The following is a 25,635-nucleotide window of genomic DNA, read 5'->3' as shown; positions in this document are numbered from 1 at the left end:
GTGTGTGATATTTTAATCTCTGTCCCTCAGTTATTATTAGTCATGATGGAGTTCTGAAGCACATTCTATGAGGATCGACAAGTTAGGGCAAGCCAGAATCATCTAGTTTCTTTCTCTTTCGCGCACAAACAATTTCAGTTTAGGCTTAAAAAAACTGATTCAGCACTGGTTAATAGGATACAAAATAACTGCTCCCTATTTGCCTTTTCTGAAACTATTCCTCTCTGGTTTGTTTATATATCTCTACCTCAGTTTAATGCAATAGACAAGCAAAAAACATAGAAATGTGTTTCTTGTGCCATGTTTTTTAATAATAACTCAAAGTCTCTTGATTCATTTTTGCCAGTTCAGCGGTAGCTTAGTATTTGCAGGCCACACTGCAATGTTTTGCTTCTGACAATCGCATTTAAACAGGATTTGGGTCTGAATTATTATTCTCTGTGTAAACACAAAACAGAAGCCACTCCTTAACCTTGTTAATGCTAGCAATGGTTTGGTTTCTCAGCTGCAACAAAAAACATGTATGGCAACATTTTAGAGCGTGACGTTTGTTGATAGCTACTTTGATTAATGTCATTTCAGTGACAGAATTTAATTCATATGCCAATTTTAGTGACATGAGCTTAAAATTGACACCTGGTCATGTAATTTTTCCCATTGGTCTCATGCTAAAATCCTTTCGATTTATGATATTTTCATTTAATTCTTCAGGTTCCTTGAAGTCTTTGTCCAGGCCTAGGGGTGTTTATACCTGTTTGCATTTTATTAGATGCTTAACTTGAGATGTCGTTTCAGAAGCCGAATAAATGCACTTCCAATTGCAGGACCAGGTGTCTCAGACACATGTCCGTCCAGATAACTGACGGGAAGTTTAATGCAGTAACGGAAAAATAAACAAATGAATAAATCGGAGCGGAAAGCATCACAGCATGCCTGGACAAGGCCAGTGGGCTTCGGTCTATCTGAGAAGTGAAACTAACGAGGCCTGGCAAGTGGAGCTTCGTAACAAAGGCACGGATCCACATGCAAAGAGATAGAGGTCAGGCGAGGCCTCCGCCTTCTGGACTTTGCCTGTCCAGTTGTGACAGTTCATGCAAGCAGCTTTTACGTGAAGCAGAGACAGAAGCTACAACCGTTAATGTGTTTATTTTTTTTTAAATTTTTTCATAAAGGCAGCACATACACCCAAACATCACGTTCATGTGGATATTTAACATTTCATTATAAAACTATGGACATTAATAGTGAGCTGGTTCTGTTCACAGTTTCTACTCTTCCAGGCTGTTGGAATATGGAGACAGATGTTGGCTGATGGGGTCTGGCTTGCAGTTGACGCTCCAGTTAATCTCTAAGGTGTTCTGTGGGATACAGGTCAACAAAAGTAAACCTTTATACTTTACAGTAAGGTTCATTTTAAACATTAGTAAATACATTAAGTATCATAAGCTAACAATGAACAGTACATTTACATCATTATTGTTGCTAATTTATAAATATTCTACCATTCAAAAGGTTGGGGTTGCAAAGAGGTCTCTGATCATTACTCCAGTCTTCAGTCTCACAGGATTCTTCAGAAATCATTTTAATATGCTGATTTGCTGCTCATGAAACATTTCTTATTATTATCAATGTTGAAATCAGTTGTGCTGCTTAATATTTTTGTGGAAAACATTATACGTGCTTTTAGGATTCTTTGAGGAATAGAAAGAACAGCATTTATTCGAAATAGAAATCTTTTGTAACAATGTAAACGTTTGATCAGTTCAGTAGCCTGTATCCTGGCTGAACTATTATTAATAACTAGGCTATTGATTTCTCTGGGGGGAAAAATGACTGACGCCAAATTTTTTAAACAGTAGTGTACACTAATACATTTTTAGCATTTCAAGATCTACAAATTGACATGACTTAACCATGAACACTGGTGTACTAATTAATATATAATTTTTAAATGATTATATTTATATCTAATTAACGTTCATAAATGCTGAAAAGCAAAATGGTTGTTCATTGTTATTTTATGATACTTAATGCATTAAATAGTATCTAATTGAACCTTATTGTAAAGTGTTACAAGCATGTATTTGTGCATTCTCTTCCTTAAATGTGACCCTGGACCACAAAATGTTTTGATATATTTAAGGTAGGAAATTTACAAAATATCTTCATGGATCATGATCTTTACTTAATATCATAATGATTTTTGGCATAAACAAAAATCGATAATTTTGACCCATACAATGTTGCCACAAATATACCCGTGTGACTTATGACTGCATACTTTTTTTTTTTTTACATTTGCCTGTTAGAAATGGATGTAGCTGAAATGGCTAAACCTGATGATATAAGAGGGTGTCCATATATTTTTGGTCATGTAGTTTGCAAAAGTGTTGAGTATTCCTAATAGCTATTACAGCTCATCAATCATCAGCTTTGCAAGATTACTCACTGTTAATTACATAAAGGTAGAGATTTTCATATCATAAATAATGACCAGAATGGACATCAACATGTGCTTAACAGCTTGATGGTTGTTAGACTTCAGTTTTTTTGATGTTTCTGTAACACACAGCTGTGGTTGTTAGAGATATCCTACAGGCAACTGATGGAGTCAGAATTAGATCCTTTAATTTGGTAATGTAGAGTAACCAACATCTGGAAGTTTTATTTCACTGTGATTTCAGACTCTGAGGCCGTGAGAATGGATTTCATTCAGCCGCAAATCGGACAGATGCGATAACATTAGGTTAGACGAAATGTGTGTTAATTTTTGAAGACTGGCTTTTCCAAAGCAATTTAGATTTTCTGTGTTTGTTGATATTCTTTTAAATGTGACAACTCTGACATATGTTTCCACCACAGATGGATGAATGTGTTTTTTTTTCTTGCTCCCCCGAAATGGTTTCATTCAGACAGGTGCTTCCTGTTCTACCCTGACATGAAATTAAACACAAGTCCAGATGGGCTGCCTGTAGACCGTCCATAACCGCCGCACTGGGCATTTAATCAAAGCGCAGAAAAAGAGACGGCAGTAAACCGCTTGCTCATGAAAGAGAAATATGTGTCGCGCTAGTATGAGCCCACGTTTGGAAAGTCAACTTTCTCTGAACCCTACACGCTTTTTGCTTGGAGTTTGACACCAGACAATAAACAGAACTATCTGTGTGTTTGTCACTAATATGTGAATGTGTGTGCGGTGGTTCTCTGTGTGAATGTAAATGTTAGACTCTTTCTCTTGGGTTGGTCAGTTTATAATGTTTTTTAAAAGAAGTCTCTTATGCTCATCAAGCCTGCATTTTATTGATCAACTCAAAAACTGTGATATTGTGAAATATTATTATAATTTAAAATAATGGTTTGCTATTTTAATATACTTTCAAATATAATTTATTTCTGTGGTGCAAAGCTGAATTTTCAGCATCATTACTCCAGTCTTTAGTGTCACATGATCCTTCAGAAATAATCTAATATGCTGATTTGATACTGTTTTTATCCAAAACCATTGTTTTAAATTGTAATAATATTTCACATATACACAGTATATTGTTCGTTCCATGTTGCCGGTTTAATATCAATTGTAGACAATCACTTCTTTGATTATCTAAATCTAGCTAGTTAAATATTCAATATCAGCCAACCAAGCTATTGAATGATAACCAAAATATTGTGCATCCATAAATTTCACTTGTGGTCTTATGTTTAGATCCCACATATAAAAGCATATACTACTTGACAAAAAGCTCTTTTTGATTAAAGAACATGTATTTTTGTATTTGATGAACCAATCTTTTTCATTTCATGTTGTTTCAGAGTAAATTCAGCCTTTGATGTGACCGTTTTTGTGCTGGCTTTGCGTAACGGAGGCCTTCAGATTTCCTTGAACATCCAGTAGGATAATAAAGCTCCAAAAGGTCAGCCATGATTGATGCTTTGTTTGCCTCTGTCATTTTCGATTACTGGACTCTGATGCTCTCAAATGAAATTGTCATATTCAGTGATATATACAATTTCCTGCTTGAATGACATTTGCCCTGTTTGTTTTTGAACTGTGCAAAATTTAACCATTAACAGGGCGACCTGTTCCCTGCGCTCGTATATTTCTTCCTCCTAGTCATTAGTGATTATTTGTAAGCATTATCAATGTGCTAAAACACCTTGTGGTCTAGAATTACTGTCTTCTGACAGCTTGTCATTCGAATTTTTTAAAAGATGCTTTCCGTGTCACACATGCGAAAGACGAGAAACTTGCTTGTTTGCTTTTGTGCCGATGAATCGGTGTCGGAAATGAGGCATTGGGCTGTTTTGAGTTTGTTTTGTGTGTTTAAGCATGTGCGGTATCATTCATTTGAAAGCGAGAGGGGAAAAAAACCCAAGCACGCCGCAAATGCGAAGGTATTAGTCAGTCGGTTGCTTTGCTTTATGAGAGCAACTGAGGGATATATAGCTCAGCATGACTCTATTAAAAAAGAGACCTGTGCCATTTGTGAAAATAGAGGTCATATACGCTAAGGTCGTGTGATACCAGTAAAATCAAACTTTTTTAATAACCAGCTATAGATCATTTCCCCCCCTCATGTGAATCTTAAACCGTGAGGTCAGTTTAGCAATGCATTCGAAAAGCTGCAAAACGGCTTCAATGTTATATCAGATTTGGGGTGCACGTACAGTATTATCTTAGAGATTTCTAATCTGAATGACTGAGTGATCGGGATGAAGCGTTATATTTCTCCCCAAGTTTCTTGCTAACATATATTCTTTCTTTATGTCGCATATTACCTCTCTCTCTCTCTCTCTCTCTCTCTCTCTTTTAAAGATACGTGCAAGCGGTGGCTCTCCCTCCCGGCGCCTTGAGCTAGTATTTTTAGCCCTCATTTGTTTGAGGGGTTTTTAATCTGAGGACATTGAAAAGTTGTGCCCTCTGTGAAGTCGTCAATCATGCCAGGAAGAGAAGTGTGGGTTTGTGTGATTTGTTATCTGTTATTTCCCTCGCTGTGGAGAGAGTGTGTCTCAGTGCCATGCCTGTCCTTAAGGCCATCACTTACAGAGGACCACTGTCTGTCAAAAAGCACCTGCAACTTTAAGGGCTGCCTTTGTTGGCTCGGACAAATGAGGGTGACCTTTAACAATAAAATAGACACCCACCGAGAGGAATGAAACAGCAGTTTAAATTAAGAGCGCCAAGCGGTCATTTCAAACGCTTCCTGTTGAACCGCGCGCGGGGAGAACGGAAAAAGAGTTTGAAGTTTTGAAGTTGAACTTAATTATACAACACAATGTGGCCGGCGGCCGTCAATAATGAAATCTACCTGGTCAGATATATTGACGAATGAGAGGAATAAAACTTAATGTGTCCTGAGGCGCTCCGGAGAGCTATCAATTATGAATGCTATCGACAGGGCACATAGCAAAGAAGAAATGGAATTATTGCACTTAAAGGCCAGGATGAGTCCGTTCTTTTTTTTGTCTCCCTACAATGAATTACAAAAGGCTTCAAAAATCATTTATGAATATTCTAGAAGGGCACGCGGATGAGATAAGAAGTGACTAGGAGCTTTGATTCTCGCCTCAGATTAATGGCGACTTCAAAAAGGTTGCAGAGAGTGGCGTGGAGTGATGCTTATCGATTGTGGCCGTGTTGACAATATTTTGGCGCATTTCAAAGGCACAGTCCACTGGACTCGTCGCCAATGGTGTTTGGGGTCAACTTTATGGATTGATATAAATTAGTATGCATACTATAAGTAAACTGCAAGCATAATTTCTGACTCTCTTATGCATTTTTCTGTCAGAGGTACAAATGTGTTTTCTCTAGCAGTGGCTTGAGACAATTAGTTCAATATCATCTTAAATTAGTATCATTTTTGTGAATTTTTGTATTATACATTTTATGTCCTCCAAACTAATATTAGAAAACCATCATGTTTTTAGCCTCTGGGTAAATAAATAAACATCCATTGTAAAATATTTCAAATGGCTTTTTTTTAAATAATAAATTCATACATATTTAGGTTAAAGTTAAGTGGCGTCCTGCAGTAATGAGTTCATTTGCACTTTTTATTTTTCACAGAAATTAATAATTGATGCAGAATGAATTAGGATTTAAATCAGTATAAATGACTACAATAAATGAAATTGTTACATTAAATCAAGTTAATAGACGCAAAGATATTGTTATAATAACGTTTTACAGTGCAATAAAACCACACAGACACATTCAGGCAAGTGTTAACTGTGTTATGATGGTGGATTTTAACTGAAAGTTTAAACTGGGTTCTCAGGAAAAGATTATTTCTCCATAACTAGGTTGGGGGCAAGTTCTCACATGTTTTTAAATGTTATAAATGTATTATTTACAATATTTGTTGCTTGATATTTTTTTTCTCCGTTATTTGGTTTTGTATGATAGGTTGCTTAATTGCAGGTTCTATTAATAAGACTTCAAGACTTCAAGGTATGTGCCAATGCAGAATTTGGCTTTCAAAAATAAACCTAGAATGAGAAATATTCACTGAAGTATGAAAAAGTGTGACGACTAGCCCTAGTTTCCCCTGATCAAATAATAATTTTAAATACGTATAGTCGTACTGCTTCAAGTCAGTTTAAACAATGTGAACTGTTTTCTATTTAAAGATTATATTTCCATGTGTGGTTTAATCCATTTATTATTTCTTTGTGTGAGTACACCTCTGTAATTAAAGCCTCAGAGATGTTTACTGGTTGGCCAGCGATTAAGTTGAGCCTGAATGCTAGAACAATCTAGTGGAACAAATAAAGGGCTATTTATTGCCGTCTCTGTTTCTGCTTAACGGAGTGGAGGTAACAGCCTAGCAGGTCTCTGGTATGGACCCCGGACCGCTTCTACCCGTCTACCTCTACTTCTCCTCACTTTCTCCCTTTCCTTTTTACAGATACAAGATGAATTATTGAAAGCTTTAAGGTTTCGGAAATCCTCTGAATTTCAAGCACCTTTTCCATCTTTGTCAACTTCAGAGGCCCGTACTGGAGCAAGCTTGAATCTTTGTGTAACCTAACACTTTATTCTACCGATGTATGTGTGTGGATGTGTTAGTCAACCAGTAGAGCTGTTTGCTCCAAAGTTTAAAACCGCTAGTGAAAACTGCTTTTATTTGAATCTGTTTTGTTTTTTTTTCATGACAAATGATATTATCAGTATAACTTCAATTGAAAAATGTACATCTTTTGCTTTATTAATACAGCAGAACGGCTGCACAAGTTTGTGTAGAACCTGGTGATATTGTTTTCCGGCGTTATTTTAAGGATGAACGCATCTTGTGCATCATTGGAAGCAAAAATATCTGACCTTTAGTGACTTCATGGACAATGTCACAATTTGCTTACGTGATTAGTGATCTGGAAATAGTGCAGACTTTAATGTATTTCTTATTCGTTCGTTTTAAGCTTTCTGCTTCCAGGTTTAAATTAGATCTCGAATCCCAGATTTCCAATGCGGTCTCAAATTTTTGGACCCCGCTGTATGTGCAGCTGTGGCGCTGAGGTCTGAGAGAAATATAGTTTTAGTTGTGATGTGAAATGACAAATGTTCTGTTGGGATTCGGCACATTGCGCCCCAGCCAGAGAGTGAAGGTTTTAGAGGTGTGCTATGACGGCAGATTGGATGATACTACTTGGCACTGTAGAATATTTAAAGCAGAGAGTCTCAGCATGTGTGATAATGCTTTGCTCATCTGTAAGGCTCCATGCTCTCTGACTCTGCTCAGCACGTCTGCACGTGCTCAAATAATTGAAAATTCATGTATGGGGCGAGAGATATGTGCAGCACAGAGCTGAAGAAATATCATCAGTCTCTCAATCTTTTTTTATTTTTTTTCTATCGCTTTTACCCCCCCTCCCATCCCCCCACCTTGCTGCAAAGTCCTTTGTCTGCTCCGGCCTCAAGTGCACGAGTCTGGACGGATGGTAATCAGAGACGGAGTGGGTTAAAGGTTGAGTTTAATATAGCAAAATTAATTTACTTGATTCCTGGAGTCAGATTATAAATCTTACTTATGGTGAACTCCGCCCTTCTTTATCAGAGCCCGAGCTCATTTATCTATCCAATAAAACTGGCCACATGTGTAATAGTTCCCCCTCCGAATTTAATTTTCCCTGCGTGTTAATTGCGAAGAATGGTCCGAGCTGGGTCACTCAAAAAACAAATCAATAGCTCCAAAAGATATATTCAAATGTGACCCAGAAAAGCATTTTCCCATTTTGCCTATTGATTTTGTATGTTGCTTTTTCTCGTGTGAGATTATTTTGTGTAGAGTCACGGAACGCTATATAAGGATTAATGTGGAATACTCTTTAGAAAGCATTTGTGTGATTTCATTTTCTTTTCTGCAGTTCAGAGAGGGGTCACTGTTTGTCTTAATCTTCAGCTAAATTTGTTTTAATGCATTCTTATTGTGTGCATGATCATGGGCGCTTGCCAGATAATCTCTTTTAGTGTCATGTGCAAATATCATCAGTAAAAATGTCATTCTCTGACTAGGAGAAAAACTCAGGGGAATATTCACAAAGAATGAATGGCACCCGCTTATTGTGATGTTTATTTAGAGATGCTACGTTGTTTTAGTAGCCGATTTGCTGGAGGAAAAGAGTGGTGCAAAAGACTGGGAAGTTTGTATTTATGAGTTGTGAAGTCATAATTACGACATCAGGTGTGATCACTTTGGTCAGAGCAAGGTGAAGATTTACAACAAAATCTCAATGCAATTCATAACTATTTTACATTTTCACAAATTGGTGGCTAATTTGTATAAATTTGTATGTTTAGTGATGGGGTGGGGTTGCGGGCGGACAGTCATGCTTATTTTTATAATCGTACGTTTGTACAATTCACATCATACGAAGTCATACAGAATCCCCACCTCGTAACACAGTTACTTTTTCCCATGAGATCAAGTTGCGATGTACCTTTTCTACCAAAAATACCAAAAATGTTTAATACTTAATGAGAAATTATGGAATTTCAGGTGTTTTTGCTTTTATGTTTTTACTCAATATATTAAGGTGGATTAAGGTGGATCAAAACGGAATCTCTATATATTTTAGCCTATAGATTAATACAATATATTTTGTACATGCTATTTTTATTGTAAATGAACATTTAATTATTTCATTCATTTCAACAAATGTACCATTCAATGTCAATGTTCCATTGTGTCCGCCATGTTTTCTCGCTAACACGGCCCCAACTCGGAAACTCTGGGTTCAAATTTGTAATTACAACTTTGTGGTGCTGTTTGTGTGTGTTCAACTCGTAAATCTTTTTGACATGACTTGAACACATCATATGACCGCTCAAACCCCTCTCTGGAATACTTGATTCTGATTGGTCAGTCGTGACAATTGGTAGTCTAATATTTCCTAATATTCACTAATATTTGCCTAGGGCAGCACTGTATGCCAGACCGCTCATGCGAACACTGGCTTTACTTTCATGTTTCTCTTACCACACTGCAGACTCTCTCCCTCTTGTTTCATACACAACTGCCGTCATCGATTGTTGTGGAATATCATTAGAGGATCTCTGTATTAATAGTACTGTAATATATTTGTCTTTTTTTGGCTAGACCAGTTGTTTTGTATGTTGCAGTGGACTGTTATTTCCTTAGTGGAAGCTTTGAGATAATATAATGTACAGGAAAGATTCTAAAATTAATTTAAACTCAAATCCATGGTGAGTGGCCATGATCCATATGTGGGATCATTTACAATCAGCAGGCCGTTATCGCAAAATATTAATATTATAAGTCTTGTTTGCTCTGAAAATAAAGAAAAATACTTTACTTCGGCACATTTAATGACAGGTTACTTAAGATCAGCTGGTTTATCTCTGATTTAAACGATTTCTTGATTAGAATCTCACCTACAATACATTTGATGGATTAAAGCTACAAGCTACAGTCAGCAGTTGCCTTTTTGCGCATTTTGGTGTTAGTGGTTTTAGTGTGGCTAAAGAGCTGTGTCTAAGCCTGTATTGGTATTAAGGAGTGTGATTATCCATATGGGGAATCCCAGCATGCACTGCAAGGTGACCCACCTGTGTGCACCGGGCTTGACCACCTGGCTAAATTTTGCTGATGCATCCGGTGAGAAAAGCTTGTCCCTCGCAAAGCTCATTTGGCCATAGTGATAAGAGTGAAAGAGGATGGAAAGATTCCTTTCAAAATTCAGATTTCTCCGCTTTTGCTTGCATTGTCATCGCTAATGTTTGTCTTGAAGTAATAAAATGTGTGTTTTGTTTGCTTACCTTACAGCTAATGACGTTAACCTCACGCTCACACACATTCGGTCGGCACAGCTCTAACACACAAAAGAGAGGGGAATACTGAATACCTGAGCTACGGAGAGAATATGACTTCATGTTTCTCATAAAAAGGGAGGAGAAGAATCTTCCAGCCCAAAGCCTCTTGTGTATGTAGGATTACCATGATGGATAAGGTGATTACTGTATGGTTTGCCAGTTTCTTCCAGGCAAAGCCTGTGCGTAGACTGGAATAGGATTTCCTCATTCAAATTGTTGTCAGAAGTTCTCGCCTCTAACCCCGAACTCTGTTGAAGTTTGGAACATCTATCAGATTCACCCTCCAAAATGAGATTTCTACCAACTCGTTAATTTCGGGTGCAAGCGTGGCCTTTCCTTCAGACCTGCGGGCCACTTAGGTAGGGCCCTGTTATTCATTCCTTTTGAGTTAATTCATCTCGCTCTCCCTTTATGTACTTTTGCTATCGATAATTTCCCTGTCTTATTAAAGCTGCAAACAGAAAGTCAGCCATCCATGTCCATGTTTAGCCTCCCCAGATAAAGGGGAGAGTCCATCTGGATGCTTGTGAATATACATGGAGCTCTTCCATCTGGGCAGGCAGAGGATGGCCATGTATATTTGACTCCTTTCAATTGCAAATTGCGAGTGTATTCCTCTAGTGAGGTGTGTCACCTTGAAGAATGACTCCTGCCCCATTGGGACGGTGCCAAACAAGTCCTTCATTCAGAATGATAATCAGCCATAGCTCAAGAAATATCTCGCCCCTACCTTTAATGGTCTCCGCTGATTAGGTTTTAAAATGAAGGATCATTTTGTCCATTTATGTGATGGCAGAATTGGATGCTCTATTCAGTAGGCAAAAGAGAGGTCAAATAAATGTGCCTTTCTGTTTTTCTTTAGCCAAAAATGACTGTAAGAATTAGAAGATTAACTGTGATGTTGTTTAAAATTACAACAGCGTTCTGTTTTCAAGGTTAAATAGGGGAAAGTTATGAGAAAACATTTTCAGAGTACTTGTTGACCGTTAATATTGATTTACATTCATTGTAACAGCATTGTTTTTGTGTAAATCTGTATTTGCCATCGGATTGCTTTTGGTGTGTGTGTGTATGTGTTGCAGAGCATTTCTCTAGGTGACAGATTGAAGAAGAGCACTGTGGGTTGAATGATGGGGGGAACATGACGACGGGGAGCGTTTGCTGGATTCTCATTCGCGGACAGCCGCAACTGAGAAAATGAGGGTTGCAGCAGCAGCATTGCAGCAATATGAATGATACATTACATGATTGTCTTGGACTGAACCCCGAGAAGCATGCAGACTGCAGATGCTGACTTCCTCCTGTGGTGTCATTCTCCATTTTCAATCTCTGTGTGCTCTGGCGCTGTTCGAGTCAAATATTATAGAATGGCAGCAAAGAATATTTACTAATTCTCATGCTCTGATGGAGTGGAAGTGGGGGTTGAGGTTCATATCTGTTAGATTGAGAAAAGAAATGACTGAAGAAATTAACGTTGTTATTTGTCTTGTCAAATGTGTGTTTAAAATATCTTAAAACATTTTTAACTGGATAAAATATAGAGAAAGGTCCCTTTACAAAGACAATATACATTATAAACAAGGAAGCACACCAAATCTGGCAAGTTTTACATAATTCTTTACAAATAAATATATATGCATATACAATGAAATTAAACGATACATATATATGAAAAATATTTGCATAAATTCGTTTTTTTTTTTAATTCAACGTTACTCACACATGTATATATAATAATGGTGGCTTCATGCGAGTAATATAGTTTCCTATGTGTCTCTATATGGATTTCTGGGTTTTAGAGGGGAAAAAAAATCATCCCAGATAAACTGATCAAAAGTAATATCATATATCTCTATTTCAAATAAATGCTTCATCTTTCTATTCTTTAAATAATCATATGCACAGGTCCACAAAAAAATATTAAGCAGCACAACTGCTTTCCGCTCAGAATTTTTTCTTAAGAAACCAAATCAGCAAACTGGAATGAAGGATCATGTGACACTGAAGACTGGAGGAATGGAGGAACTTTGCCATAAATTACATTTTAAACTGTATTAAAACAAGAAAATATTATTGCTAATATTGCATTTTTGTCATATAAGAGACTCTTCTCTCAAAAACACACAAAAAAAAATCTTACTGACCCCTAGCTTTTGAACGATAGTGTAAGTGTGATTTGATTCGTTCATGTTGTCTACGTCAGAAAAAAATGGTGATGGTCAGACTATCTTGCAGTTGAAACCTAATAAAGTCACCAATCAGTAACAGTTTTATTTACTTGTCAGTGGCCAATATTACTTGCACTTGGTGCTGGCTTAATTTCTGTTTCCTCATATTCACTCTTGACTGAAAGAGATATGAACACATAAGTGCAGGAAACTAAAACGATATTGTCAGGAATGGAAGCAGGCCTGTGTTTGAAATGCATTTCAAAGGTCTAAAAAGGCCAAAAGTGAAAACCCTTCACCCCCGTACCCTTCACCCCCATGGTTAATTATTGAGGAGATGTCGAAAGGATACATGAGTGAGGAGCATTCAAGATTTCATCACTGTAACCTTTCATTGTAGTCTTCTCCTCTCGCATCGCCTTGTCACTGTGGCTAATAAAAAGCCAGGCCAGGGCTCTGAAAGCCAGGGCTGTAATGAATAGGCCTGATTAGTGAGCCTAACCACCCTTAACTTTACATACATTTTCATACAGTGTCAAACAGTGGTGTTGATTGGGAAAAAATCAGCAAATATTCCTTGCCTTAATTTTTTTTATAGCCGCACCGTAAATGTGCAGCTTTTTGGAAAACCTTTTATCTCAGACGTCGCCTTTTGATGTTTTATCCGAGATTTATTTTAGGGCGGCAAATACACACAATTAAACATAATTGTAAGGAACGTGCATTAGCAAAAAATGAACATGATCGACCTATCGCTCTTTGAGCGACTATAAGGGCGAATGTATGTTTGAAAATGTGAATACCGGTCTTGCTTTAGCTTGATACAGCAATTGATACAGCAACACCAGTACAGCATGCAGAAGTCAGCCTGGAAGCGGAGGAAAAAACAGTTTCAATTCTTGCTGATATAGAAGTATATTGTATTACTTAGAGTTTTTTTCCCCCCTCAATATTCTGCATGTGGATGCAGTCAGGTTAGGAATATGTAATATGCAATATTTTAACTGAATTCTAAGGGGAAAAAGTAAAAAAAAATCAGTGAAAAGTCAAAATTGCGAGATGTAAATTCAAAATTCTGTGGAAAAACAAGTGTATTCCGAGGTGTAAACTCTGAAAAGTCAGAATTGTGAGATGTCACAATTGCATTTTTTTATTATATTCTATTCCGTGGCGAAAATAAGCTTCCATATGCTGAATATTAAATCTTCCCAAAAAATAAACAATAGAAAATAGAAGCATTTTTTCAGCCCCCTTTTTTGTCATTTAAAAGACTCGCAAATATGCTGGTTCACAAGAAGGATTTTGTTGTTGTTGTAACCCGCATCCATCTCTTCCCCCATTTTTTTTTGTGTGTGTGATTGAAACCAATCCACCCCCCCTCTCTTCAGCCCCCAAGCCCACCACATCATGCTAAAAAGAATGACTGCCACAGACTGATGACTTTCAATATGCCTCCGTCTCCTGCACTACTGAGTGGGGGCAGGGAGGGTCAGCGGTAATTCATAACTGCTTTAAAATTGTGTGGAGCACTGGCAGCAGCTGTCAGGGTGGCTGTGCAGAGGGTCTGAGTATGTAAATGTGAAGATAGGGAGTTCTCCTCCACAGGCCTCCTTCATCCCGCATCAATCAGGGCTCCTGAATGCATCAGGGGTATTTTCATTATACCCTGTTATTTACTACATCAGGACAAATTACCCTGGCAGACCGGGCTGCCTTTTTCTGGGCAGCCTGATGCGGCCAACTGGGCCTCGGCGCTGGAATCTTATTGCAAACATTACGGGATAAATCTCGCGATTGAGCACATCAATCTCACTGCGGAGTGGACAGCGGCGGCCAGCGCGACTGAGATTGTTGTCCATGACTTTTCTGCATTTTTTAAGAAATATCGGAGCTTGTTCTCTCTCTTTTGGCCTCTTGTGCTTTTCCTCATCTTCCATTTCTACACCCTTTTTCTTTTCCAGAGGACATTTCCCATCCCAGTCTAGCAGTCTAATTGGGATATAAAATAGATCTCATCCCTGGTGTAGTGACAAGGGATTTTACATGTGGGGAGTTATGAGACTCAATCCAGACCTCCGTCCTGCCTTAACCAGTGCTAGTTTCTATGCTAATGTTCCTTCCATCACGATAGATTAAGCAAACACAAACATGAAATAAGGGCGGCTTTGAAAGTGGATGGCTTTCTCCTTCATTTGTAAGGTGTATATGGTGAGATCAAGTGCACCTGCTCTTTTTTTCAGTAAGGGCTCATTCGTTCATCTTTCTTAAACCCCTTCGCCTTTAATAAGAAGCTCAGTCACTGACCTGTCATACTCTCAAAGACAACTGCCTATCTCCATCTTCATCTGAGTCTAATCCAGCCCCCAGTTTGGTGCAGATAATACAATATTTGTAATTGAACATGACTGCGTCTGCTTATTTTTAATGGACAGTTTTCATCGTTACTGTTATAGGGATGCTCAATTTCAGTGGTTGTTTTAGAAGATTAGTTTGTTTAGGATTTGCAAATAAGCCCCTTTAGGTCTGAAATCTCAAAAAATCTTATGATTAACAAAATGTTAACTTCATAAAATTTCTTTTGCCTTACTGTTGCTATTTATTTTATGGATTTTTGATTGATTAATTTTTTTACAATGTGCTTTTGCTGGGTAACTGCTGTATTGGATAAGTCATGTTTCTGAAAAGTCTGTGCCTGCTTAAAGAAGGAGGTTAAAGCTTCAATAATATGCATTACCATTCTAAAGTCTAGGGTCAGTAAGATTTTTAATTTCTTTTTGGAAAGATGTCTCTTATGCTCACCAAGGCTGCACTTATTTAATCAAAAATACAGTAAAAACAGTAATATTGTGAAATATTGGTACAATTTAACATAATTGTTTTCTATTTTAATATATTTTAAAATGTCATTTATTCCTGAGTTGGCAAAGCTGAGTTTTCAACATTCATTACGCCAGTCTTCAGTGTCACATGATCCTTCAGAAATCATAATATGCTGATTTGTTGCTAAAGTAACATTTCTTATTATTATCAGTTTAAAACCTTTTACTGCTTAATATTTTTTGTGTAAACTGTGATACTTTTTTTCTGGATCCTTTGATGAAAGAATAGAAAGTTAAAAAGTAGCCCGGCATATATTTGAAAAAGACAAATTTTATAACTTGTCACTTTTAATCAATTTAATGGGTCTTTCTTATAAAAAAAAAAATACATTTGAACGTTAGGTTGAGGAACATATTAAAGAATTTGGAAAAAGGTTATTCTTGTTATTATTACATTTACATTGTGCTATCAAAAGAACACAAGTGCTTAACAGATTTGCTGACTACATGGTTAAAACATGGTTTTAAATGGTAATTATTTTATTTTTACTCATCTTTAGTGATGTACTAGTGCTGGTTTGTGGTGGACTACTGATCTTGGAGGTCATGTTTCCATTCCTCACACTCATATGCTGGTTCCTTCAATAATTCACATGGTGAGTAGAAGCACTGAATAAACATAAGATATAAAGTATATACTGCAGTGGATTTTCTGAGATGCGCTCTGATAAGTGAGATGAGTCTGATAATGAGACTCTTCAGCTCTGGGAACCTTTGGGAATATCAGATGTTATCAATCGATCAAATCAAAATTCAATAATATTAAATGTTTTTTGAGGTATAAAGCTTACAGCTGAATGTAAGTGCGTGATGTTTAAAAAATGAAAGTAAAATGGGTCTAAAACAAAGCAACACTGGACCCCATTTACTTTCATTGTATGGACAGAAAACACTGTGACATTTCTCAGAATATCTTCTTTTCTGTTTTTCTCTTCTTTTCCACAAGAAGTCAGTCAGTCAGTTTGTAACAACATGATGGTGAGCATATGGTGTCAGAATGTTCATTTTCAGATGAACTATCAGTTTAAAATGAAAAGTGAAAGATCTGCCAGTGCAGTAAGACAACATGCACTTATATTTAGATCACAAATCACCTTCCTCATAGCGTGCACGGATTTGTATCATGAGATATATTTTTTTTTATTCCTGCTGTGATTAGTGTTCAAACATCTGGCACTAATTGGCACTAAATTATATCCCCAGTATGAAATGAAGGGCAGAGATCACAGAGTCCGTGAAGCAGGTGTCTGAGCGATGAGCAGATATCACCGTCTCCACCAGCCAAGAAAGGAGAGGGGGGAGAACTCACTAAGACCCTCTTGGGGAAGGGGGGGGGGGGGGATGTCTAACGTGACATAATGAACACTGAAGATATGAGGAATACAGATGGTTGGAAAAATCAATACCAAATGCATTGGATTTACCACGGCACAGCGCTCTGTCATTAAACGTAAAGATTTGCTTTGCTTTGCTGTATGAACAGTATTATTGTGTCCAGAATATTTCACAACGTCCAAGCCAAGTGCATGTTTTTCTCCAGAATTATAGCTCATAATTACTCTCATTTTAAAGACCCAACCACACCAAGCATGTTAATAACTATATTAGCGTCCACACCAACAGACTATAACGGTCTGTTTATTCTAACTGCGTGCTACAGTTTTGTCATCTCATCTGCCACTTTAAATGCTCAAGCGTTTTAATGTCAGGTGGATTCTGATTGGCTGTTAATGTTTTAATCATTCATCAGCTGGAAAAAAATTGTTTTGAAAACGATTCCAATAATATAATTCCTTTTGTGCCATTGATGTTGTCGTTGTGTTGTGGCCTTCCCTATTCTCATAGAATTAGAATGATTTCTTCAGTGACTTTACAGTTATCGTTATATTTGTGGTGTGGACTTTATCCATTATAGTTATCGTCCTTGGTATGAATGTTTTTATTTTACGTATTTTCTCCAAGTGTTTGATTGGTTTCCTCTTAGGGCTACCCTAATTCTGACAAACGCAAGCAAAGTGTGTGTGAAATAACGCAAGAGTCTTCATCCCTCATGTCGGTTTGATTAAATCTGCCAGGTTTTGATGAATTGGGCCAAATTCATTAGCGTTGGGTGTGTGCAGCCCTGGGTCAGGGCCAGCTATTGCAACCAAGCGGGTGGAAGAGGCTCGGAGAAAGAGTTCAGAGGTCGTCAGGAAAAACTTTGCTACTTCTTAACTTAATAAATCCTGACAACCTAATCATGGGCCCGCCTTTGTGGGGTTAGCCTCCACAGATGGTGGAGCCGTTTAAAGAGATCTGGAGGGCCGAAGGATGAGAGAGAAGGTGCGATTGGAGCGTCTGGAGAGATCTCCAGGAAGAAAGAGGCCAGCGGGGAACGCCTTAACAGGAGGGAGGGAAGGGTGACACTGGCGGTGACCAGGGGGGAGTCTAAAGCACTTCCATCTCTTGCCATCTCCTGCAGCTTCTGATGGGAGAATATGATAAGGCCCCCGCCAGGATAATAGGCCCCGGCAAATGTCGGGGCCTGTGAAGAACACGAGGCCGGATCAAGTAGCTGAAGCTAACTTCAGGGAGAGAGCTGAAAGCCAGGAGCCGGGGCTCGCGGCTTGGCCGTGTAGGGGGCTCAGCGAAAGGGCGGGTGTGTGTATGTGACAAAGGCCATGGATGAAGGGGAGAGCCACCTACAAAGCCCAGGCTGTCTGGCAGGATTTGGGTGCCGTGTTCCTGGTAGAGATGATGCTCCCCTCTGATATCCTCGGGGAGATTATAGCAGGAGAGAGAAGATAAAAGAAATCTATAAACATGCAACTCCTCTTCTCAGCACCCGTACAAGCTTCTGCAGAGGACGTCTTGGAAGTATCTTCGGTATGACAGCTCGTGTCTCTTTTTCGTTCCACCTTTCCATCTTTCCACTGGCGGATCTTAATAATGGCCGCTCTGTGACACGGGTCCATGGCCTCTTCCGTTAGTGGCTCATTTGTTTCCCTCCTCCTTTGATGGCTCCGTTAAAATATCTTGTGGGAGTCTCGTTCCGTTTATAAGGTCTATTGATTCAACTCTTGCCACGATCTATTATGCTTTTGTCTTGCCTTAAGTGTCTCATCTGTACTATTCATGAACGCTCCACTATATATCAAACCCACGTTTGCTTTAGGACATAATAGATATGCTTCCATGTATTTATTTATTTTCAATCTGTAATTTATGTTCTCACAAGTCGGATCTGAAGAGATTAGAAAGTGCCGCGGTGTAAAAGACTCCACAAAGCAGCTCGTGGCCTGACCAGACTATTGAAGTTTCCCGCAGGGTCTTGACCAAAAGAAAGGATTTATAAGTGGTTTCTAAACACGTCTTGAATGTTACATTTTACTGAAGGCAACACATCACCAAAATATGTGTACACGCCACCGTTAATGATCAGGCCTCCTAATGTATTGAAGGAAAATTCCATGTTTCCCAAAAACTCCTCCAATGCACAGCCATGTATCATTTCAGTGCTATTCTCGAGGTGTCTGTGCAAAGACGATTTTTGAAAATTATAGTGCCGATTGAGGATTCCTTTATTTAATTTACAGTCCTATGGACCTGTAACCACCACTGTGCTGCAGTTTATTTGGAATGTAAGTTGAGGTCAAGTCAGTGGAAAACAACTTGATGGGTAATTGAGACTATTAATGTCTAAAGCAAATAGCTCTCTTGTACCGCCCCATAATATTCAAACCAAAATGGTTGTTTAAACGTCATGCTTTAAGTAAGCTAACAACATCCCTTTCTGTATTTTAATTATTGATAATTAAATGCAAATAAGCTGATATTTTTGTTTGTTATAGTGCATGCTTGATAAGAGACTCCATTATTAGTTGTGGTTCTGGGACAGGGCTGGAGTATGGATGACCTCGCTCAAAGCGCTTTTTTGAAGGCAAGGCTGAAGTTTTGAAGGAAAAGCTGAAGTCAGGTATGATCAAGGTATTGATTGCCTTGAAGAATCACCTCAGTCAAAATTATTAATGAACTAGCAACCAAAATCATTAATGAGGACAAAATACTGTGGAATAAACAGCATACTACTTCCCTCGAGCATTATTAATTGATCATGGGGTAGAAGCTGAGAGAAAATGAAGTGTTTGCATAGGGAAGAAAGAATGATTGTTTTAAAATGTGTGTGTATATATATGCAGTTTGAAATTGTGTCAGTACAGTACTGAAAAAAAAAAAAGCTTTGCCGTCACAGGAATACATTCCAAACAAATTTTAATACTATTTTACAATATTACTATTTTTTTTATTGTGCTGATTTAGACATTAAGAAATCTTAACGATCCCAAACTTTTGAACGGTCATTGATATATATGAACAAGAGTCAGTGATTAAAGATGGAATAAAAACAAAGTTTCCATTTTCATCGTAAAAGTCTGTTACAGTGGGTGTTAAGGGACTCTATATATCTATAGAAATCTTATATATTTGTATAGTGACCCTCTGGTTCTCCAGCATGAGCTCCATGCTGAGATCACGGCCTTTAAGGTGTCTGTGCACTGTCAATCCAGCCTTCATTAGCCCTCTCTCAGAGCCTTGCCTCCTCTCTCTCTCCCTCATCTTTGATCTCTTCATGCTCACTCACTTCTGAATCTGATGGATGGAATTATAGATAGAGAGATTCTGGCCATTCCGCATGGACCTTGACACAGTAGAGCCAAATGATGAGAGCGAGAAAGATAGAGTAAGAACGAACGAGAGCGAGTGAGATCACGGAATGCCTTAATCTGACTATTTCCCTATATTGCGTACCAGCGTTGGCCTTAAGCTCCATGGCACACTGTAGAAATGCTTTAGACTCCCTATAGATGAGGCAAAAGGAGAGCAGGTCTTTAAAATGGTAAATGGTAAATGGTCTTCAGACTTATCACCCTCTTCTTAACCCTTTCCATGCCATTGACAAGTTATCTCGTCTTTTATGAGAAAGCGATTCCCTGCCAAATATGAGTTTTTACGGCTTTCTGTGTTTTCACTGTTATTAGGTAGGGGGCGCTATTATGCATCTTCTGACAGAGTATTGAATCTCCTGATCAAAACAGGCAAAGAAGATGCAGAAACAAGCGATAGCATATGTAATCATATGCATATGTAAAATAACGCGATCATCAACATTAAACAGCATATAAATCAAAACTGCCTAACGTTACTGAATGAAATGTCGACCCAGGACGAGCTATAAGACCTTAGGGGGTGTTGATGGACTCGATCTACTCCATCTATGTTTTGATTATCGTTCTCAATCTGATCCAGATGTATTATTTGATACTGAAACATGATTTTCTCAGCTTTTAAAATGTTTAAAATGTTGCTTTTTTAATGAAACTTACCCATATTCAAGTGTTGATAAAAAAAGAATGCATGGAGCTAGAATAAAACTGTTTTTTTTTTTTTTTTTTTTTAAAGCAGAGGGTCTGTTCTTTCTTTTTAATATATTGCATGTTCAGATATTCATACAACAAAATATTCTGGGGGCCATGAAATTTTTGTGGAAATGATCAAAAATGCTGATGTGGAACAGCCAACTTTAAAAAAGAAAAGAAACACTGGCTGGGAAAGAGTTAAGCACTTTTGCCTCCTTGGACATTTCGAAAATAAACTCTATTATAATACATTAAGTTTATTTAATTAGTCTAATAATGGTATCACTAGATTATTTTGTCATTTGTAATTTGAATCAACAAATGTAATTTCTACCATGTCTTAAAGCGGCTTTTTTTTTTCTTCCAATGTGTGAACAGCTTGTAACGAAAACAATCAAATTTTTCAAAACAATCAAAAAACAAACGATTTTTTTACATTTTTATTGCTAAAGTAAGCGGGTTAAACTTTCTTCTGCATCCTATTCATTTGACAGCCACCAGTGTCGCTAATAAAAAGGGTTTCTGAATTCTTCATATAGCCTCTTTAAGTGTATTGTATTATGTGATGGAAACATCTTAAACATTTTTGGAATAAAATGGCTGACTGTTAAGGCTTATTTTATGGTTAGAATTTTATGTACCATTTTCACAATTTTTGCATACTTTTGTGGAATTGCAGCTTAATTGGAAATGATGCACCATACAAAATATTCTGATATTTACCTTCTTTTTTATGTTTTCTTTTCCAGTGTCAATGGTAAACTAGTACATTAACTTTTGAGTGGAGGAAAAAAAAAAACATTATTGGGGGAAATTGTTTGTGATGGAAATTATAACACAACTTTAATAATTTGTGTAAAACATTTCTTAATAATCTCAATTATTATGTTTAAAAGTATGATAAGCACAAAGTGTGCTTCAATTTTTTTTTCAATGTTTAGTGTGTAAAATACATTAAGAGTTTTAAAAAAAAGTCGATTTTGAAATTGTTTTTAATTGCACTGTTTGTTCACATTTGAAACTGATGATACTTTTATGATGGATTTTCTTATTCTAAAATTGCTGGGAAATGGTAAAAAGTAGCAAAAATAAATGATCCCATGACTGTTTTGATTTGATCTTCATATAACAAAACGTAAAAAAAAAAAATCTGTTTAATAAAAATCTATTTGTGAGACATAAAAGAGCTCATAGTTGAAGAAACACATGTAAGTGAATAGAAGTTGGGGCGTTAGACCTACTTCCTCTTGTTATTTTATTTAGTTACACAAGAGCAAATCATTCAGTATTTGTACGCAGTGGAATTGAAGAGTTCGGTTGCAAAACGCGATAAACGCCATTTTTTGACATTTGGATTTTATTATTGGAAATCACTGTTCAGATGTACCTTAATCTATGTGTGAATTGCTGCCATTAATAAGATTTAAAAATGTACATTTTAAGCCTACTACAAAATGTATTTTTTCACAAAACGCGATATCCGCCAGCCCAGTTTCTTTACAAAGTGCGATATAACGGTTAGGCTATAGAACGTTCAGGATGCTGCGCGAGCTCAGGATGTCAAGCGAGGAGAGAGTCACCGCCGGTGAAGTGCTCCGAGTTTGCTCAGTGATTTAACGATAATATCAAAACATAAAACATATATTTTTAAAAAGAGGATTCAATAGGCTAACTAAAAAACGTTTACCATTTAATTGTTTATACTGTAGGCGGCGAGCTGTCAGTCACGTAGGCTACGTCACTGATCAACAGCTGTCTGTCAGTCAGAGAATCAAAGCTTCAGAGTCAAGCTAACGTTATGGATCTGATCATACAGGTTTGGTTTTCAGCAGCGGTGTGGAAGGAGCCTCCACTCTTTCTGTAACAAGCTACAAGTCGTTTATCTATAACTAACTTAATCTTACTTATCTAAATTGTAACTAATCACAAATAGTCCGAAGCTGTTTAAGGATGGTTGAAACGATAAACATCCTGCAGTTTGTTTGCTCTGACAGCTCAGCTAGCCAGGCAGCGCAACGGTGTTTTTTTTTTTTTTTTTTTTTTAATGCCCACTGTCCCTATGTGAAGCACAAGCACACAGACGTCCGTACGTTGTTATCCGACCTTTTCATTCAGGGACTGCCCTGGATTACTGGCACACGCCATAGTCACATTATGTTTATTATGGCATTATGTTTTTGAATATTATGAATATTTACGATTAATTGATAAATTATTGTTAATTTTCCCACTGATGATCCAAAAGATTTCTTCAATGGTATTACAGTAGTAGAATATAGCCTATGGTGGATATATAGCGTTTTGCAAAAAAATAAAAAAAAATAAAAAATATGTTGTGTATGTTCTGGCCAAAACTAACTCAGAATCTTATTATTATTAATCAATCTTTGTATATACTATTCCATATATTTATGATGTATTTTTTTTTTAACCAATTTAAGATGTTTGACAATGTTAAGATAAATATGTTGCATTTTGGCATGGTTTTTGACTTATTTATGAACTATTTATGGACATAAAATTAAATAATAAATATCCTGGATTTGAAGAATATTGTGTCCCTGGCCTTCACTGAGCTCAAGTAATAGTTTAATGTACAAAAAATTGTGAATGAACTTGACTGTTGATGTCTTAAATAATAATGTCAAATAACCAACATTTCTCAAAATGGATATATCTCGTTTTGCAACGAAACTCTTCAATTGCAGTATTACTGAAAAAGAGCTGAAAATAAAGCGAGACCATGTGATGCTTTATTTTATGACCTTTCCCCATCTTGCCTGTGACTGGCATGACCCTGTCATAGGCTTTATAATGCATGCGATTCTATACATGGGAACGCCATAACATTACCATGGCCACTTTGCTTTCGCGTTAATACGGCACTCGGCCGTTTTTCTTGGTTTCGCTACCGGGCGCTCACAGTAATCAAAATGATTCAACAAATAAATTTGCCAATCAAAACAGACGGGCAGAGAAGCACTCTGCCTTATTTTAATGCATATCAATTTGATGGCTAGGAATGGTCGCTGCATATAGCAGCGAGAATGGAGATGTTTATGCCGAATCTGCTATTTTCATCTGTGTGATTTTGTCCTTGTGGTGCCAGTAATGGTTTGTGTGTGTGTGTGTGTGTGTGTGTGTGTGTGTGTTCCCACAGGGGTACATTCTGCTGTCGACCCTTCGCACTGAATCACACCTACATCTGAGACTTAAACGCGCTCAAAACTCGACTTTTCACCGCTCTGCCAACGCCGACTCCAGCTTTGGCCCATTCGCGGTATGATTTGCAGTGTTAATTTCATTCTTCTTTTAAGATATAACATATAAACTACATGACAAATATCCAGACATCACGTATCGAAGCAGCTGGGAAAGCAAAGCATCTCGGTATTTTGGTTAATATCCTCAGGAGATTGTTGAGATATTCCCCGATAAGGCAAATAACCGTGGATCAACTTTTGCCTGCCTGGCACAGTTTTTAAACGTAGCGTGCTGCATAAATATTTCACTGATTTGTTTATTTATTTACTCGAGCCGTTTTATTAGAAGGAATTTTTCTTGGAAATGCCACAGCTAATTTCCTGGCGTGGGGCGCGAGATCGAGAGGCCCAGGCAGAGTTATGGCGTACACAGTGCATTTGTGTGATGTGAGCCAACACATTAAACTCACAGGAGAAAACGGGCTCAGACAGAGAAGGAGAGAGAGAGAGAGAGAGAGAGAGAGAGAGAGCTAAAGTAGCTGTGTATATCTGCAGAGGAAATACCTTTTTTCCTCTTTCATTTGCCTTGCTCACCTGCAGCTGTTTTAAGCATGACACAGGCAGTGTATCTAAGGAAGAGATATGCGGCGCATTAAACATACAAATCAGCAGCAGACTCCGTAGCCTGAACCCGTCATCGCCTCCATATCTGATGCAAAATTAAAGCAGATATTTATACTGAAACCAACATTTCAGCATTAGTTTTCACTATTTTCCCTGAGCCCTTCTTTCTGTGTGTGTGTGTGTATGTTGAATACATATTCATTTCCCTTTTCTTATGTCAAGAAAAAACACCTTCAGCGATGTCAAACACACAGTGATCACAGGCTTTCCGTTTTGTTTTGTTTTCATTCTTTTTTTTCTTCTCCCATGAAAAGATCCTTCACATTTTTTTCAACAAATGTAATGTCATCTTTCTACAAAACACAGCACGCCCGTTTTTGAATCTGTCATATATCTTAAAAGTGCGCTCGTATTTTACGGCTCGCTCGCTTTTGTTTTTTAAAACAGAAGTCAATAGGTAACGTTCGAGGGGGAGCGTGTTTGTCAATTTGCCGTCATTCTTATTATTTGGTTTTGTGTTTGATCTTGAAATAGATGCGTCTTCACGAATTTGTCTGCAGTTCCTTACAGTGGCATTGTCTCACCAGAACACTGAAATGAAAGGTGCAAACTCAGCTTATGTAATTCATTCCTTCTCTTTTTCTTTCCAAATACAAAATAATGATTGGTAATGATGCGGCCAACTGGTGTGAGGTGGAGAATTGTTGGGGCGAAGTTAACTTAAAGTAGCAACATTACCAACTTTTCCAATAGCGTGACATATTTTAAAATATTTTTTCTAATAGTTGGGAGCACTATGTTGTTTTTATATCACATTATATCATGTAAACAGTTTTATAGTTGAGCAAACTGAGGTGTTAATCACAATTTCTAATTTAGTTCGGACAGCTTAAAAGAATCTGTTCAAAAAATGATTTCAGTCATGATCAATGATCAGTCCTTGCTTGTTGTGCTTCTAACTCCATCCATCCATCCATCCATCCATCCATCCATCCATCCATCCATCCATCCATCCATCCATCCATCCATCCATCC

At 37.5% G+C, this 25,635-nt stretch overlaps 1 long non-coding RNA gene across 1 annotated transcript in view; it reads right to left on the bottom strand.

Moving 5' to 3' along the window:
* Window positions 1-1,138: 1,138 nt before the first annotated feature.
* LOC311075561 overlaps window positions 1,139-25,635 on the bottom strand; it is a 50,177-nt gene continuing 25,680 nt past the window's right edge. Inside the window, exon 3 of the long non-coding RNA XR_014604518.1 lies at window positions 1,139-1,358. This is a non-coding gene — a long non-coding RNA (uncharacterized lncRNA). The remainder of the gene's footprint in view (window positions 1,359-25,635) is intronic.

This window comes from Abramis brama (genome assembly GCF_963993115.1).
Source record: "Abramis brama genome assembly, chromosome: 24".
Lineage (NCBI taxonomy): Eukaryota > Metazoa > Chordata > Actinopteri > Cypriniformes > Leuciscidae > Abramis > Abramis brama.
The sequence above is the reverse complement of the archived record's forward strand: the minus strand, read 5'-3'. Positions and strand labels throughout refer to the sequence as shown.